Genomic DNA, 13,953 nt, shown 5'->3' on the forward strand with positions numbered 1-13,953 from the left:
AGAGGACTGCACTGCAAGGCCGCAGTTCTCTGCAGGTTTACATGGGAGTAAATGCATTCAGACTCAGGAGAACTTTCTTCTAGATCACCACGTGCATGGAGTTACACGAGAAGTGTCCTAAGCAGTGGGTAATCCATCGTCTTTCCACTTCAGCACCCCTTCCCTAATTGCTTTATGAGGGCAAGAATGGCAGCCTAAATGGCTGCTGTAGGTAGGATGTCCTGTCATCGTGCTATAAAGTTTCTGTTCGGCACAATTATTACAGGCACAGGAGCCCTGTCCAGTTTCTCGCCTATACACCGTAACGCTCAAGATGCCTCTGAAGATCAGCTGCTGTTGTACTCAAGTCCTGTTCATGGGCTTCCTAACCAAGGATGGGGGAGAACTTCATTTCCTATCACATTTAAAGGCAAACCTACTTAATTCGTGCTTCCTGAAAAAACGGTGTAAACCAAACACACAGCTATCCATCGAAAACTAGACTTCAAGGGGTGTGTGTGTGATGAATATCCTAGTGTGCATGTAAATGCATATATTAATGAAAACGACATGTCGAAAAAATGCATTGCATTAGAGAAAATTGCTTTGCAAAAGCAAATTTGTATATTGTGTACTAAAATGCTGGTGAATTTTCAGGAGGATTTTTAAAAAAATATTGCAATTTAATGTGGAAACGTATAGATTTGATCTTAATATAACACTGCTTAGAAAATTTGGGTGTTAAGCAGTATATAAATGCCTGAAATAAAAAAAAAATGATTGGGAAAATGAGAAACGGAGAGAAAGCAAAATTGGCAAATTAATCCGTCCCTGTTCTCAGCAGAGGCATCTGGGTGGCTACTGTGAGAATGCTGAACTCGATGTGCCTTTGGCCTGATCCAGCCCCATGGCTCTTCTTCTGTTCAAATACTGCATGCAAGGCGGCTGAACAGTCGGGTGCAGTGCATATTATAATTTATCCTCACCAGATTTTTCAAAAATGAAAATTGAGTTATAATACCTATATAAATTCAAGCAGCGTCATGGATTATATGTGTCAAAACAAAACTGCCAGAAAACTCCCTTCTGAGAAATTTCAGATCAGATCATATGGAAAGAAAAAAAATGCTGCTAGTTCAGAAAAAGTCTAGAGATGTTCCCCAGAAAATTCTTTTCCTGGGAAATTGCAGCTCAGGTCTAGATTGCAGGTCTGAAATAAATGTAGGGGAAATCTCCCCCCCCCCCCCGGAATATCACCTTCTCTTAAAGACTGAATGGCTTCTCCTGCTTCTTTTTGAGGAAGGAAAATATAAAACTATGTTCCTGTATTTGTTAAAATTGCTACAGGGACACAGGCACATATATTGGCAGATATAGATGCCCACAATGGGGAAGAAAGTTGATTCGTTTCTCGTTTAAAGATGAACCTACCTAATTCATGCTTTCCAACACAATACTTGAACGAAAACACAATAATCCTTCAAAATTTGCACTTTTCTGAATTCTGCTATGCATTTGTCCAACCAAATGATGTGTACCAAAAAAAACGCATATATCAGGGTATAGCTTGCATAAGAAGGCATGTATTCTTGAAAGTAACATACCAAAAATGCATTATGTTAGGGGAGATTATTTTGTGAAAATGTAGCTATCAGGAGGGATTCACACTAAAATGCTGGGGAATTTTCATAATAAAAACATCAACATCAACAACAAAAACTGATGTGGAATTGTAGAGAATTTAAGATTAGAGATATGAGACGCCAAAAAATTGTCCGATTTCACCATCCCGCAAACAATACACAAGCATACAATACGCATAGCCTTGCTAGCAAAGGGCCACTAGTGGACTGTCAAAAAGACTGACTTCTGAACAGGGGCTGAAGACAGATAAGCAGAGAGAGATGTCTGGAGTGGGAACTCACCCTCATTCAACCCTTACACCATGATGAAAATGGATGCTACGTAATAAATTCTGGAGCTTTCTCATAGAAACGTTCATTAGCAATTTGGAGGAAACACAAAAAAGTTCCAGAAACCGCACTGGGGGTGGGTGGGTGGGGGGAACATACACATATGAAGAAGAGGAGGAAGAAAAATCACAGAGAAGTCGTGCTATTTTCTTTGGAAACGCTGCCATGTCAGCTTTGATAAAAGCATGGACAAAGTTTCCAGTTCAGCGAGAAGTTCTTTCAGGTGGAAATGTACGAAAATAATAGAAACGGGAAAGAAAAGAGAAAGAAACAGGGCGGGGGGGGGATGGAGCCGGGAAAGGGGGGGCAGAGAAAAGATGCAACCTAGCTAAAATTTGGAAAATATTCCCAAAGGGATGGAATGTGAAGGCTTTCGAAATATTAGATGAAAGATGCTGAGCAAATTAGATTTGTCTCCCCTTTGGCCTTCCAAAGAAAGGAAGAAGAAAGAAAGGAAAATGGCAGATAGTGTAAAGTATGCCTTTGAATCCTGGCCCTCAAAACTGCAGGAAAAAAAGAAAGAAGAATAAAGAATTTCAAACTCTCCCCCAAGAGAGCCTGCATTGGGAATTCGCATCCCTGCCAAGCGCAAGCATCGCCTCTGTTGTCATTGCCTCATTGTCATTCTCCTCACTTGCGGTTCCCCGGGGTCCAGAGCAGGAGTCTTGGCGCTATTAACATAGTAGATTAATAGGGTGGGCTGGAGAGGGGGCTAAGGCATGTTCACAAACATGCTAAATATTAAAAATAATCGATAGCAACTTATATCTCCTAGAGGGCCCTGCACAAACATACCCCCGGCACTAGGTGAGAGAAGGGGAGTTAGCGGAGATATCAAAACGGACCCCAGCAGCCAGAGGCAGCGCAGAATAAAAGGGGAGCTGGGAGGATAAATGCCGGACAGAGGGCTGAGCCGTGAGGTGGGTGTCAAAAGCAGAACTCTTTTACAAGAGGGAAGGGATGCATTTTAACCTAACAATGTGGGACAGATTTTTCCCCCCCTTCCCAGATCAACCACCCACCCCTGCTCGTTCCAACCTTACAATTCCACACACACACACCATGTCTTAGAAGGCTGTGTAAAAGAAATTTGAGGCCATTTCTTCTCTCTCTCTCTCTCTCTCTCTCTCTCTCTCTCACACACACACACACACACACACACAGTGTTTGATACTTTCACTCATGGCTAACTCGCTTCGTCCCTGACATTAGGTTCAGCGGGAGTTTCTGGGCCCAAATTATCGCAGCGCTTCGACGCCAAAATACGTTTGCAAGAGAGTTATTTCTCGAAGCACACAGTTATTTGCAAAAAATTCTCATTTATATTCTCCTAATTCATCTCCTACCTACTCTGCCATCGCTCCCCACCCCAAAATAAAACCTCTTACCACAAAGCATTTTCAATTAGGGATATTGCTGGATTTGGGAGTTTTAGAAGAAAACGAAGAAAAGCAAGACATTTATTGACTGTAGCAAGTTGATTGCTCTAAAATGAATCGCCAAGAGCCGAGTTGCAGTGGTGGTTTTCTTTTAAAAGATCTTTGTGACCTAATCCCCAAACGAAGATATTTTTTTGGGGAGGGGGACATTCAGGAATTCAGCAAAGCCACTGAATTTCTCACTTGTGCGATATTTTTAACTGTGCAACGTGTGCCACGTGGGAAGGAATCAGAGCTCAGTGGGAGAGACACCCATTTTGATCTTTGCTTGCCTTGTCCATTAGGACTGGTAGGATGGAAAGCAGGGAGGTCAGCAGTAGGTGGCGCCAGAGCAAATGGCAGGCAGAGCCAACTGATTCCCTGTGGAGTTCTACAAAAGGCAAGACTGGGGCTAAGCGGGAGGAAGATGGCAGGCAGTGCCATTCCTTGACTGGTTGTAAGGAAGAAGGCAACACAGGTTAGGACAGGCTGAGATTGGCAGGGCAGGACCCAATTTGCCCTAATGAACCAAGCTCCACCAGTGGCAGGTGGCAGGGCATGGGAAAGGAATTCTCTCTGCCTCAAGATGCGGAGCAGCCGCCCCAAGTCAGAATAGAGAATGGCGGGCTAGTTGGACAAAAAGTCTGACCTGGTGTAAAGTAGGCTTCTATGTTCCATGTCTGCCCTTCAGATGTTCACCACTGAGAAAAACAGGGGAAACCCAAATGTCAGGATCAGATCATGACTTAACAAAAAAACAAAAACAAATTATGTCTGGAACTATCCGGGTGAATTTCCTAGCTCTGTTCTCTTACAGAACAAGCCTATCCATGTCTACTCGGAAGTAAGCTCCGCTCCATCCAATGGGGCTTAAGTAAGTGGACTCAGGATTGCAGCCTTATCAGTTGACACAATGCTACAGGTGTCGACTCAGAAGGAAGCTGGTAAGCGTATAATAATGCCTAGTCCTGGATGCATTGGGAATGAGATCAGACCCTTAATTCAGTCTTAATTTGGCCGAAATTAAAGTGCGCAGGGTAGCTGGATAAGAGCGGGCTTTGCCAGTGGTGCCCCCATGTGCATGATCTGCTCTTCCCAGGGGAAACATGTCTGGTGCTATCACTGTGTTTAGGTGCCAGGCGGAGACTTTATATTACTCTGGTGGTTTAGTCAACACAGGCTGTGGCGCTCGTCTTTTAATGGGGAGGGGCAGGGCTTCTCCTTCTCACCGTATTGCTGAATCAGCATTTTTGGCATTTTATCTCATAGAGTTGGAAGGGACCCTGGGGATCATCTAGTCCAACCCTCTGTAATGCAGGATTATGCAGCTGTCCCTTACGGGGATTGAACCTGCAACCTTGGCACTGTCAGCATCATGCCGAAACCAACTGAGCTATGCATGTCTTTTTAAACTTTTAAAATGGTTTTATTGCTAAGTTGCATTGAAACTATTTTTTTCCCATAGTTGAATGACTAATACAGTAAATGCTGCTGCTGCTGCTGATTTCTCATGGGTGAAGAGACTCAAGGGCTCATGCTAAACCCCCTTTTCCATGCACAAGGCTTGACTTATCTGTTTCAATACAAGGGGCAGCTGGGCACTTGCAAATGGGGGAGGTATGCTGGAAATCTTCAAAAGCATCTTCAAAAGCAGAGACATCACCTTGCCAACAAAGGTCCGTATTGTTAAAGCTATGGTTTTCCCAGTAGTGATGTATGGAAGTGAGAGCTGGACCATAAAGAAGGCTGATCGCCAAAGAATTGATGCTTTTGAATTATGGTGCTGGAGGAGACTCTTGGGAGTCCCATGGACAGCAAGAAGATCAAACCTATCCATTCTGAAGGAAATCAGCCCTGAGTGCTCACTGGAAGGACTGATCGTGAAGCTGAGGCTCCAATACTTTGGCCACCTCATGAGAAGAGAAGACTCCCTGGAAAAGACCCTGATGTTGGGAAAGATGGAGGGCACAAGGAGAAGGGGACAACAGAGGATGAGATGGTTGGACAGTGTTCTCAAAGCTACCAGCATGAGTTTGACCAAACTACAGGAGGCAGTGGAAGACAGGAGTGCCTGGCATGCTCTGGTCCATGGGGTCACAAAGAGTCGGACACGACTAAACGACTAGACAACAACAACAAAATGTTGGAAATGCCCCTTCCAGCGAAGTGGATCAATTAAGAAGACTGTTCTGCTTAGCAGGAGCTCCATATACACAGATGGAGTCTGGACGGAGCTTTAGATGAAGGACCAGCGCATCTCCCCCATCTACCCTTCTGGCTCTCTGCATGAGCTGACCTCTTGTCATACCCTGGCAAGTCAATGGGCTCCCATTCTGTTCTGATTCAGTAGACTGCATCCAGAGATAAGCACACCTAAGGCCCCATCTGCACTGTGCATTTAAACCAGTATCATACCACTTTAAGCAGACATGGTTTCCCCTAAAGAACTGAGAACCTTGGGAACTGTAGTCCGTTTAAGGGTGCTGAAAGTTGTTAGGAGCCCCCTTTCCAGCTATAATTCCCTGGAAAGTTGCCTGTTACACCACTCAGAATGGTAGCTATGTGGATAGGGGTTCCCTAACAAACTGCAATTCCCAGAATCCTTTGGGAGAAGCCACATCTGTTTAAAGTGGTATGACACCACTTTCAATGTCGGGGGCAGATGAGGCCATAGAGAGCTCCAGGAAACTGACTTCCTAGTCCCTACAGCAGCCTCCCTCAACTCCCCCCAAAATGCTCCACTGAGGGTTGGGGGCCTATTCTGAACAGAGACAGCTGTGCCTAAAAACCAGGCTCAGGGCCACGTGAAACTGGGATTGCAAGGTGACCAGTGGGTACACCGGGTAAACTGACATGGGCACATTCTCTTCCCTCCTATTTCGAATCAATTCAGTTTGTATTAGCTTTCCCGGGGGGGGGGGGGGAGTGTGGAGGCCAAGGAAATCAAAGCACCCACCTGTTTCTAAGAGTTCTTTTCCAGCTCCTCATCAATATTTTGTGTGCAGAAAACCCTAGAAACACCCCCACCAAGTTTAGTTCTTTAGTTCAGCCTTTTTCCAACCTGCTGCCCACCCCACGATGCCATTGGACTAGCTAGGATAGCCAACAGCAGTGTGGGGTGGTAGGAATTGGAGTCCGGCAACATTTAGAAAGGACCAAGTTGGGGAAGGCTGGCAGAGAGGACAGTGAAAATGTGATTGTTATGTACTGAGCTGAATAGGATCCAAAAAGCAGCAGTCTGATTGGTCCTAGAACAATAGGATTCAGAATGCAGCAGTCTGCTTGGTCCTAGAACAATAGGATCCAGAATGCAGCAGTCCGATTGGTCCACAGGAGCCACCCAATCCAGCTCCAGGTGGAAGTGAATCCACAACCTGATTGGCCTACAGGAGAATCCCGGAATTAGCCAATCACGTGGGCCCATTGTGTAAACAATGTATATAAAGCAGACATTTTGGGGGAGCTTCCATTCCTCCTCATCACCACTATGAGCTGAATAAAGAGCATGAAATCCACTCTTGATTCCAAGTATATTTCAGTGATAATGCCCCCAAACGTTTTCTCTATGGATGTTGTCTTCGGAAGAGGGCTCCCTATGCTCTTGCCTTTAGGACCAAAGATTGGCTTTTGCCACCAAGTCTGCCTAAAGCAGACATAGAGACATCGGAAGCTGCCTGATGCTGTCAGACCAGTGCTCCATCTAGTTCAGTATAGCTGACACTGGCTGGCAGTAGCGCTGGAGGAGAAGCCAGGCATTGAACTTGGGAGTTGAGTATGCAAAATTCAAGATCAATTTGAAGCTCATGGGGAGGGAGGCCATGGCAGGATTTTAAATTCTGCACTGAAAACGAGGCTTGAGCTAAGTTTGGAGGTCCTTTCCTAGACCGCATGTGTGAATGACTTTTGAGAAAATCTAAGCTCTCCCACCACCACAAAATTTGACAAGTCTAGCAAAGGTTCTCAGCTGGGTTTCACCCAATCTTAACTGGAATGCAGAGTAGTTTTAAGTCCATGACCTACATCTTCTGATGGGACACATCTGGTGTATGCGACCCAGGTTAGGACATTCACCCAATGTTTGGCTGACCTTCACTAGGCAGCAAACCTTTAGTGTGATGGGCCCTGATCTGTGGAACTCCTTGCCTGTAGAAGTTAGGCAGGAACCACCCCTGCCTTCTTTTAGATGTCTCGTAAAATCTACTTTTTAGAAACAATACCTTTTTTGTTCTTGCTTGTAAATTGCTCATTTCCCCCTACATTTCCCCCTTGCTGTTTTGTTGATTTTGTAAAAGAAAAAAGTTTTAAATATATTAATTGATTTATTTAATTGAAAGTTGTCTTGTAAGCCACCTTGGTGCATTTCACAAAAGCGTGGATCATAAATATTCAAATAAATAAAAATGATAAATAACATGCCTAACGCTAGCAATAATAATAGCAGTAACGATACCATCACCATCCACTGTTAGGAGGTACCCGGAGAACCTGGCTCTGTTTAAAACTAGTGCATTATTCTAAAAAGGATTATTTATATGCAAAAGGCTCCAGGGACTCTTCAGGGCCTACTGCATCCCCCTACTTCCTCATTGCTTTAATATTGCCTCGGGCTGGGTGGGATGAAATGGCTAGCAAAGACGCCGTAATTTTGATCAGAGCATGTTCCTTGGGGTGGGGGGAGGGTGGGGGGGGGAGAAAAGAGGCTCTTTGTTTCAAAGAAATGTGATTTGGCCTTTTCCCTCTTTCCCTCCGTTGCTTGGTTAATATACTACTTCCAGTCGCCCTGGGGCTAGGAAAGGTATTCCATGGAATGGCTGAAATCTCTGTGCTCCACTCCCCATACCCTTCCTGACACACACAAACACACACACACACACTTTCCCCCACCACCACCCTAAATCTTAACCGACTTCTTTCCTCAACTCATGGCTAAGCACCACCTAAGCTGACAGTAGGAACTTGAGATTTGATTTCACCTTTAACTCTTCAACAACGGAATATCCTCCCCCCCCCCCGCCCCAAATGGAATAATTGAGCACACAAAGATAGAAAACCATGCTAGTCCTACTCAGAATAGACCCATTGAAATTAATGGGCGCGACTAACTTAGGATCATTCATTTCAGTGAGTCTCTTATGAGTAGGACATAGCTGGACACAACTCAAAGGAAACTGGCTAATACCTGGGTGTACCCTCCAACATTTATCTGATGAAAATATAATAATAATACTAATACCGACGACAACAACAACAACAACAACAACAACAACAACAACAACAACAACAACAACACTTTTATTATTTATACCCCACCCATCTGACTGGGTTGCCCCAGCCACTCTGGGTGGCTTTCAACATATATAAAAACAATAAAACATTAAACATTTTTTAAAAGAACTTCCCTAAATAAGGCTGCCTTCAGATGTCTTCTAAAGGTTGTATAGTTACTTATCTCCCTGGCTTGGGGGTCGCATAACTCCATACCCTTCAACATTTCTCCAATGAAAATAGGGACGTCCTAAGGGAAAGTGGGACATTCTGGGATCAAATCAGAAAATGGGATGGCTTCTGTAAATCTGAGACTGTCCCTGGAAAATATGGACACTTGGAGGGTCTGAGATTGCCATGCCTCTTGCTGATCTGCCACTGGGCCATTTTCAAGGTACTTGTGTTAATTCACAAAGCCCTAAACAACTTGAGCTCAATGTACTGCAAGGGACATCCACCTTGATCGCCAAGACCCTCAGTACTTCTGGTAGTTCCTCATGCCCTTGAAGGTCCATTTTGCCTTCAGTAGTGACTGAGCAGACTCTGCCTGCAGAAATCACAGTAGAGGTTTGGCAGAAACCATCTGCCCCTTCTTTCTGATGTCTCTGAGAAACTTAATTGAGACAGGCCTTCACAATACGAATTTCCTCTTTTGAACCAACCAGTATTTGTCGATGTTTCATTATAACTCTGAACATTGAATGCCACCATGCCATACTTCTTCTTTAAATGGAAGTGCAGGTTATAACTGCCTTAATTAATAAATAGTAAAACAAATTGGACAAGTTCTTTGGTAAAGATGGGATGAAGGCAACGAACCCCGTGAAAACTAGAAAGTGGAGGTCTGGCTGGGAAACTGACTAGCATTCAAAGGAGGGCGAATGCCACTCCAAGGAGCCAACACAAACCGCTGCAAATATAATCTGGCAAAGTCGCTGCAGATCTCTAGTTTTGTATGGAGGATGTGAAGAACTGGAATAGGTGGGGGAAATAGATATCTTTATGGGACCCTGCAATTGGTAGACACCCACCGCACCCTGGACTAAAGAACAGCAGACTGGCTGCAATGTCTGCCTTGTTGATCCTATCATGGAAAGGGTGTGTAGAGTTGCATCCAACTAGACCATATTCAGAACAGACCTACTGAAATTAATGGACTTAAGTTAGCCAGCTTCATTCATTCCAATGGTTCTCCACTGAGTACCCTAGAACTGGACACAATCTATGGAGTTTTCTTTTCAAAGCTGCCCAGGAAGGCATGTCTGATGGATACTAAAGTCTGTTTCCGCCCGCCCCTCTAAAATAATCAATTGTAAAAAATACTGAGATGGAAAGAGGAAGTGGAATATGGAATGTTGAAGAAAAGGCAGGAACGCAAGAGGTAAGTGAATCCAATGAGAAAGCAAGTATCAGCTCTGAGTGGGGTCACTTGTCCAAGCTCCTTGTCAAGTCTGGTGGTACACCTCATGTGACACATACCCAACAAGGAGCGCCTAGTATATTTCAGTCAGTCATCTCCAATTCAGTTTTATTTAGAGTAGACCGTTTAAATTCATGGCCCTAAGTCACCCATAGCATTGGATACAACCTAATATTTAGAAGCAGAACCAGGACTTGGAAATGAACTGCAGAGCTCCATGAATGGAAGAGGATATGAAGAAGAAGAAGAAGAAGAAGAAGAAGAAGAAGAAGAAGAAGAAGAAGAAGAAGAAGCTATGCTTCAAGAAGGGAATGGGGCCACAAAGGGCTACTTTAGTTAGCTGTGTTAAGAAGATGCATCCTAATAAAATGGGGAAAATATATAAGTAATCTTTGAAAAAGAAGGATTTTTTGCTTGGGCGTAGGAAGTAACAGAGCAGTTACTTATTTAGATGTGTCCCATTGCTATGATCTGGTGCAAGTCCATTCCTTTCCTGCCTCCCGGGTGTGAATAAGCTTCTTGTGAGGTTGAGGGGAAGGGCTTATTTAGACAGGACCCACCCCTTTTGTTCAATCCTGTCAAAGTGAGAGAAAGCAGTGATGTTCCCAAGCAGATCTTGTGGGATTTTACCCATGAATAGGATGCTGGCGGAAGGTTGTTCAGGGGAGCGGGTACCATGGTTCTGATCGGAGAACGATTTGCAATTAATCTGGTTCCGTGCGATTCACCACAATGAGGCGCAACAAGTGTTTCAAATGCCCACAAGTGTTTGGAGAGGTGACAATATTTACAAAAACAAAGTGGGAGATTTCGTACAAGCCATACATGAGAAAATAAGACGAATCCTGCTGGATCAGGCAAAAGGCCAGACTATCGGCTAGACAGATATGCCTAGATCAGTTCCTCACTCACATTTACAATCTCCAGCTCACTTCAACCACTTTCTTGCATCAATTTGCATTTTTTTAAAATAAATAAATTTGACTTAAATATTCATATGCACATTTCTTCTAGCATACACATTTGGGAACATAATTCCACTTAAAATGTACAGCTTTGCAAGTGATTTTGCCTAAAATGATGCATTTTGCATTTTTTAATTTATTTTTTTGGTTGGTAGCTTTACTCACAATAGTGCCTTGGAGTGATTTACAATCACACACACACACACACACACACACACACACACATTGCTATCTGAACTTTCTCCTTTTGTACACAATTTTGGAAAGAGAGAAGCATCACAAAAGAGTGTGAGTTTGCAGGATAGTTGTGTTTCTGTTATTATATTGGTTGGAAAGTGTGTTTCCGTGCCTCTGCACCTCATCCTTAGACCAGACTACAGGTATTTTTCATTTCTAACATTTGTTGAAGACCTACGGATCATTGTATAGTGGCCAACCCTGGATTAACTTCTGGTGGCACAAGAGAACCAGATAAGGGGGTCGGCGACGCTCAAAACTCCCACACTCCTCCCCAAAGAAAACTACTTAAAAATATATCATTTTACAATGTTTGCATTTCTCACTTCCGTAACTCTTGCCACCTCAATAACTATCCACACCTCTGTGCGTACAACACACAGAGAAGCTGTTTGTGGTGGGGAAAGCAACCTGGGATATGTCTGCGCTACAAATCTAAACATGTTTCAGGTTGATTTAATAGCCAGGCCTCAAATTGTGGAAGTTTTAAAATGGCTGCTCTACAACAGGGACAGTGGTCTGCAGCAAGACGCCTGTGCCTGAATTAAAACTATAATTCCCAGGACTATTTCAGCGAAGCCACAACTTTAAATCTGCACCATTGCCATTCCCTTAAACTGCATCTTATCGAGTCAATTTGAATGATCCAAATCTTCAAGATCTTCTTTGAACGGGATCAGTTCAGCCAGCTAATGAACTGCTCTCTGGTTATTTACAGAGCTGGAACGGGGACTGCATCAAAGTTGGGTGCGATGGCACCTGCGAGATGTGAGGCATTTGAAAGCAACAGCCTGATATTGCTCTCTCTCCCTCCCCTTTCCCCTTTCCCCTTCCCCCAAACCCACACCTCTCCCTCTCTCATATTTCAAACCTTTTCAGCTTTCTAGATTCCCCCCTGCTTCCCTTTCCCCCATTTAAAGAACACCGGCACATTTGAGAAAATAGCTCAAACCAAATTCCCTTGCACATGCCACGTTCTATTGCAACAGTAATAAAGATGTTTATAGTTTTAACCATCAAATAAAGTGCTTAATTCCATAGAGCTTGTCCCCCCCATCCGCTCAGGCCGTTCGACGGCTTCATTTAGCAGGCCGGCGTTTAAAGGTGGGGGGGGGGGGAGGGAAAAAAATTCATTAATTTTTATTAACAGGGAGAGCCATTTGTTCCCTGTGACAATATTTGACTTGTCGAAATGATTTTTCACCTCTGCCATGAGGTGCGCGCTCCGTCCATACATCACCCGATTACTCCGAGAGCAGACGGAGTTGCAGTCATTAGCTAGTGAATTAACGACAATCCACAGCACTATTAATCACGCTGACAAAAGCGTTAGCTGGCTGCTGACCCGAGCGCAGCTCTGGGACGCAAGCCGTAAGAGGGGAGAGTGTGCAGAAGCCTAGGAAAGAAAGGGATTTTCCCTGCCTCTCTCTCCCCCCCCCCCAATTATGGAGGCAAAGGAATTTATTTCGTTCGTTTATTTGGTTTTGCTTTTTTTTAATAAAAAAAGTAAAATCGGCAAGAAAGCAGCAAACGGAAGTGATGCACCTGCCGTGAGATTGCTACAAAGGTGATAACAGAATGTGATTTGGGCGGATTCCTATGGCTTTGTCCCTTTGCAATGCAGAACCTCTGCAACCTTGGCGAAGGATTGGCAAACGCTGCTCTCACAAGACAGGGTTGTGTCCCTGCTTCACTTCCAAGGGACTACAGGAAGCAGCACATGGTGCAAGATTTGGCTCCCTAAGAATCACAGTTTTCAATAAAAATAAATAGAAGAAGAAGAAGAGGAGTTTGGATTTGATATCCCGCTTTATCACTACCCGGAGGAGTCTCAAAGCGGCTAACAATCTCCTTTCCCTTCCTCCCCCACAACAAACACTCTGTGAGGTGAGTGGGGCTGAGAGACTTCAGAGAAGTGTGACTAGCCCAAGGTCACCCAGCAGCTGCATGTGGAGGAGCGGAGACTCGAACCCGGTTCCCCATTCTAACGGCCTAGCAAAGATTTTGTTTGTTTGTTTGCTTGCTTGCTTGCCCTCTTGTCTGTCTTTTCCTAGCTTATTTCACACGTTTGCAGCCAAACAGTTCTTGGCAAAACGCAGGCAGCGATAAAATTGTTTGTGTGGAAGATCAAATCAAACAGCCACTGGAAAGGTGCAACGAAGAGCAGGTCTTTGACTGGTGTTAAAAAGCAAAACAAAAGCAAAACAAAACTGGGTGACAGGCGGGTCCTTATATGATGCACCGCCTGCGCACCTTGGCTGCCAACCACCTTGCCTCAGATGGCGGATGGCATAGGCAGTCCCAGAAGTGGGGGGCTAGGAGGGGAAGTGTCCCCCAAATGCAGAACATAGGCAAATAGAGGCGGGAAGGGGAGTTGATTGTGCCTGAAGCCATATGGAACTTCAAAGGTATGTTTTGAATTGTGCTCACTGGGTGACCTCAAGCCAGTCGCCATCTCTCTGCCTAACCTACCTTGCAGGGACATTGTGAGGATAACCTGGAGAGGAAAGGTAGGGATATAGGTGCAAAAATACCTCAAGTAAATAAGGCAGCTTTTTTTATCTGCCAAGCATTCTGAACCTATAACTTTATGCACACAAAGGCCAGGCCAGGGGGCGGGAGGAGGAATTCAATTTTGCTTGCATTCTTAAGGAGAAAATGCACTTAATTCCCGGGCGAATACATGAATGGAAACA

At 44.4% G+C, this 13,953-nt stretch overlaps 1 protein-coding gene across 6 annotated transcripts in view; it reads right to left on the reverse strand.

Moving 5' to 3' along the window:
* Window positions 1-13,953, reverse strand: part of PRDM16 (PR/SET domain 16) — a 458,346-nt gene that overhangs the window by 298,770 nt on the left and 145,623 nt on the right. The window contains exon 2 of one of the 6 annotated variants that reach the window (XM_077931315.1): window positions 4,020-4,071. The exons of the other annotated variants lie outside the window; for them this stretch is intronic. The gene's annotated coding sequence lies outside the window, so the exon portion shown is untranslated. The remainder of the gene's footprint in view (window positions 1-4,019; window positions 4,072-13,953) is intronic. 6 annotated transcript variants of the gene reach the window in all.

This window comes from Podarcis muralis, chromosome 7, assembly GCF_964188315.1.
Source record: "Podarcis muralis chromosome 7, rPodMur119.hap1.1, whole genome shotgun sequence".
Taxonomy (NCBI): domain Eukaryota; kingdom Metazoa; phylum Chordata; class Lepidosauria; order Squamata; family Lacertidae; genus Podarcis; species Podarcis muralis.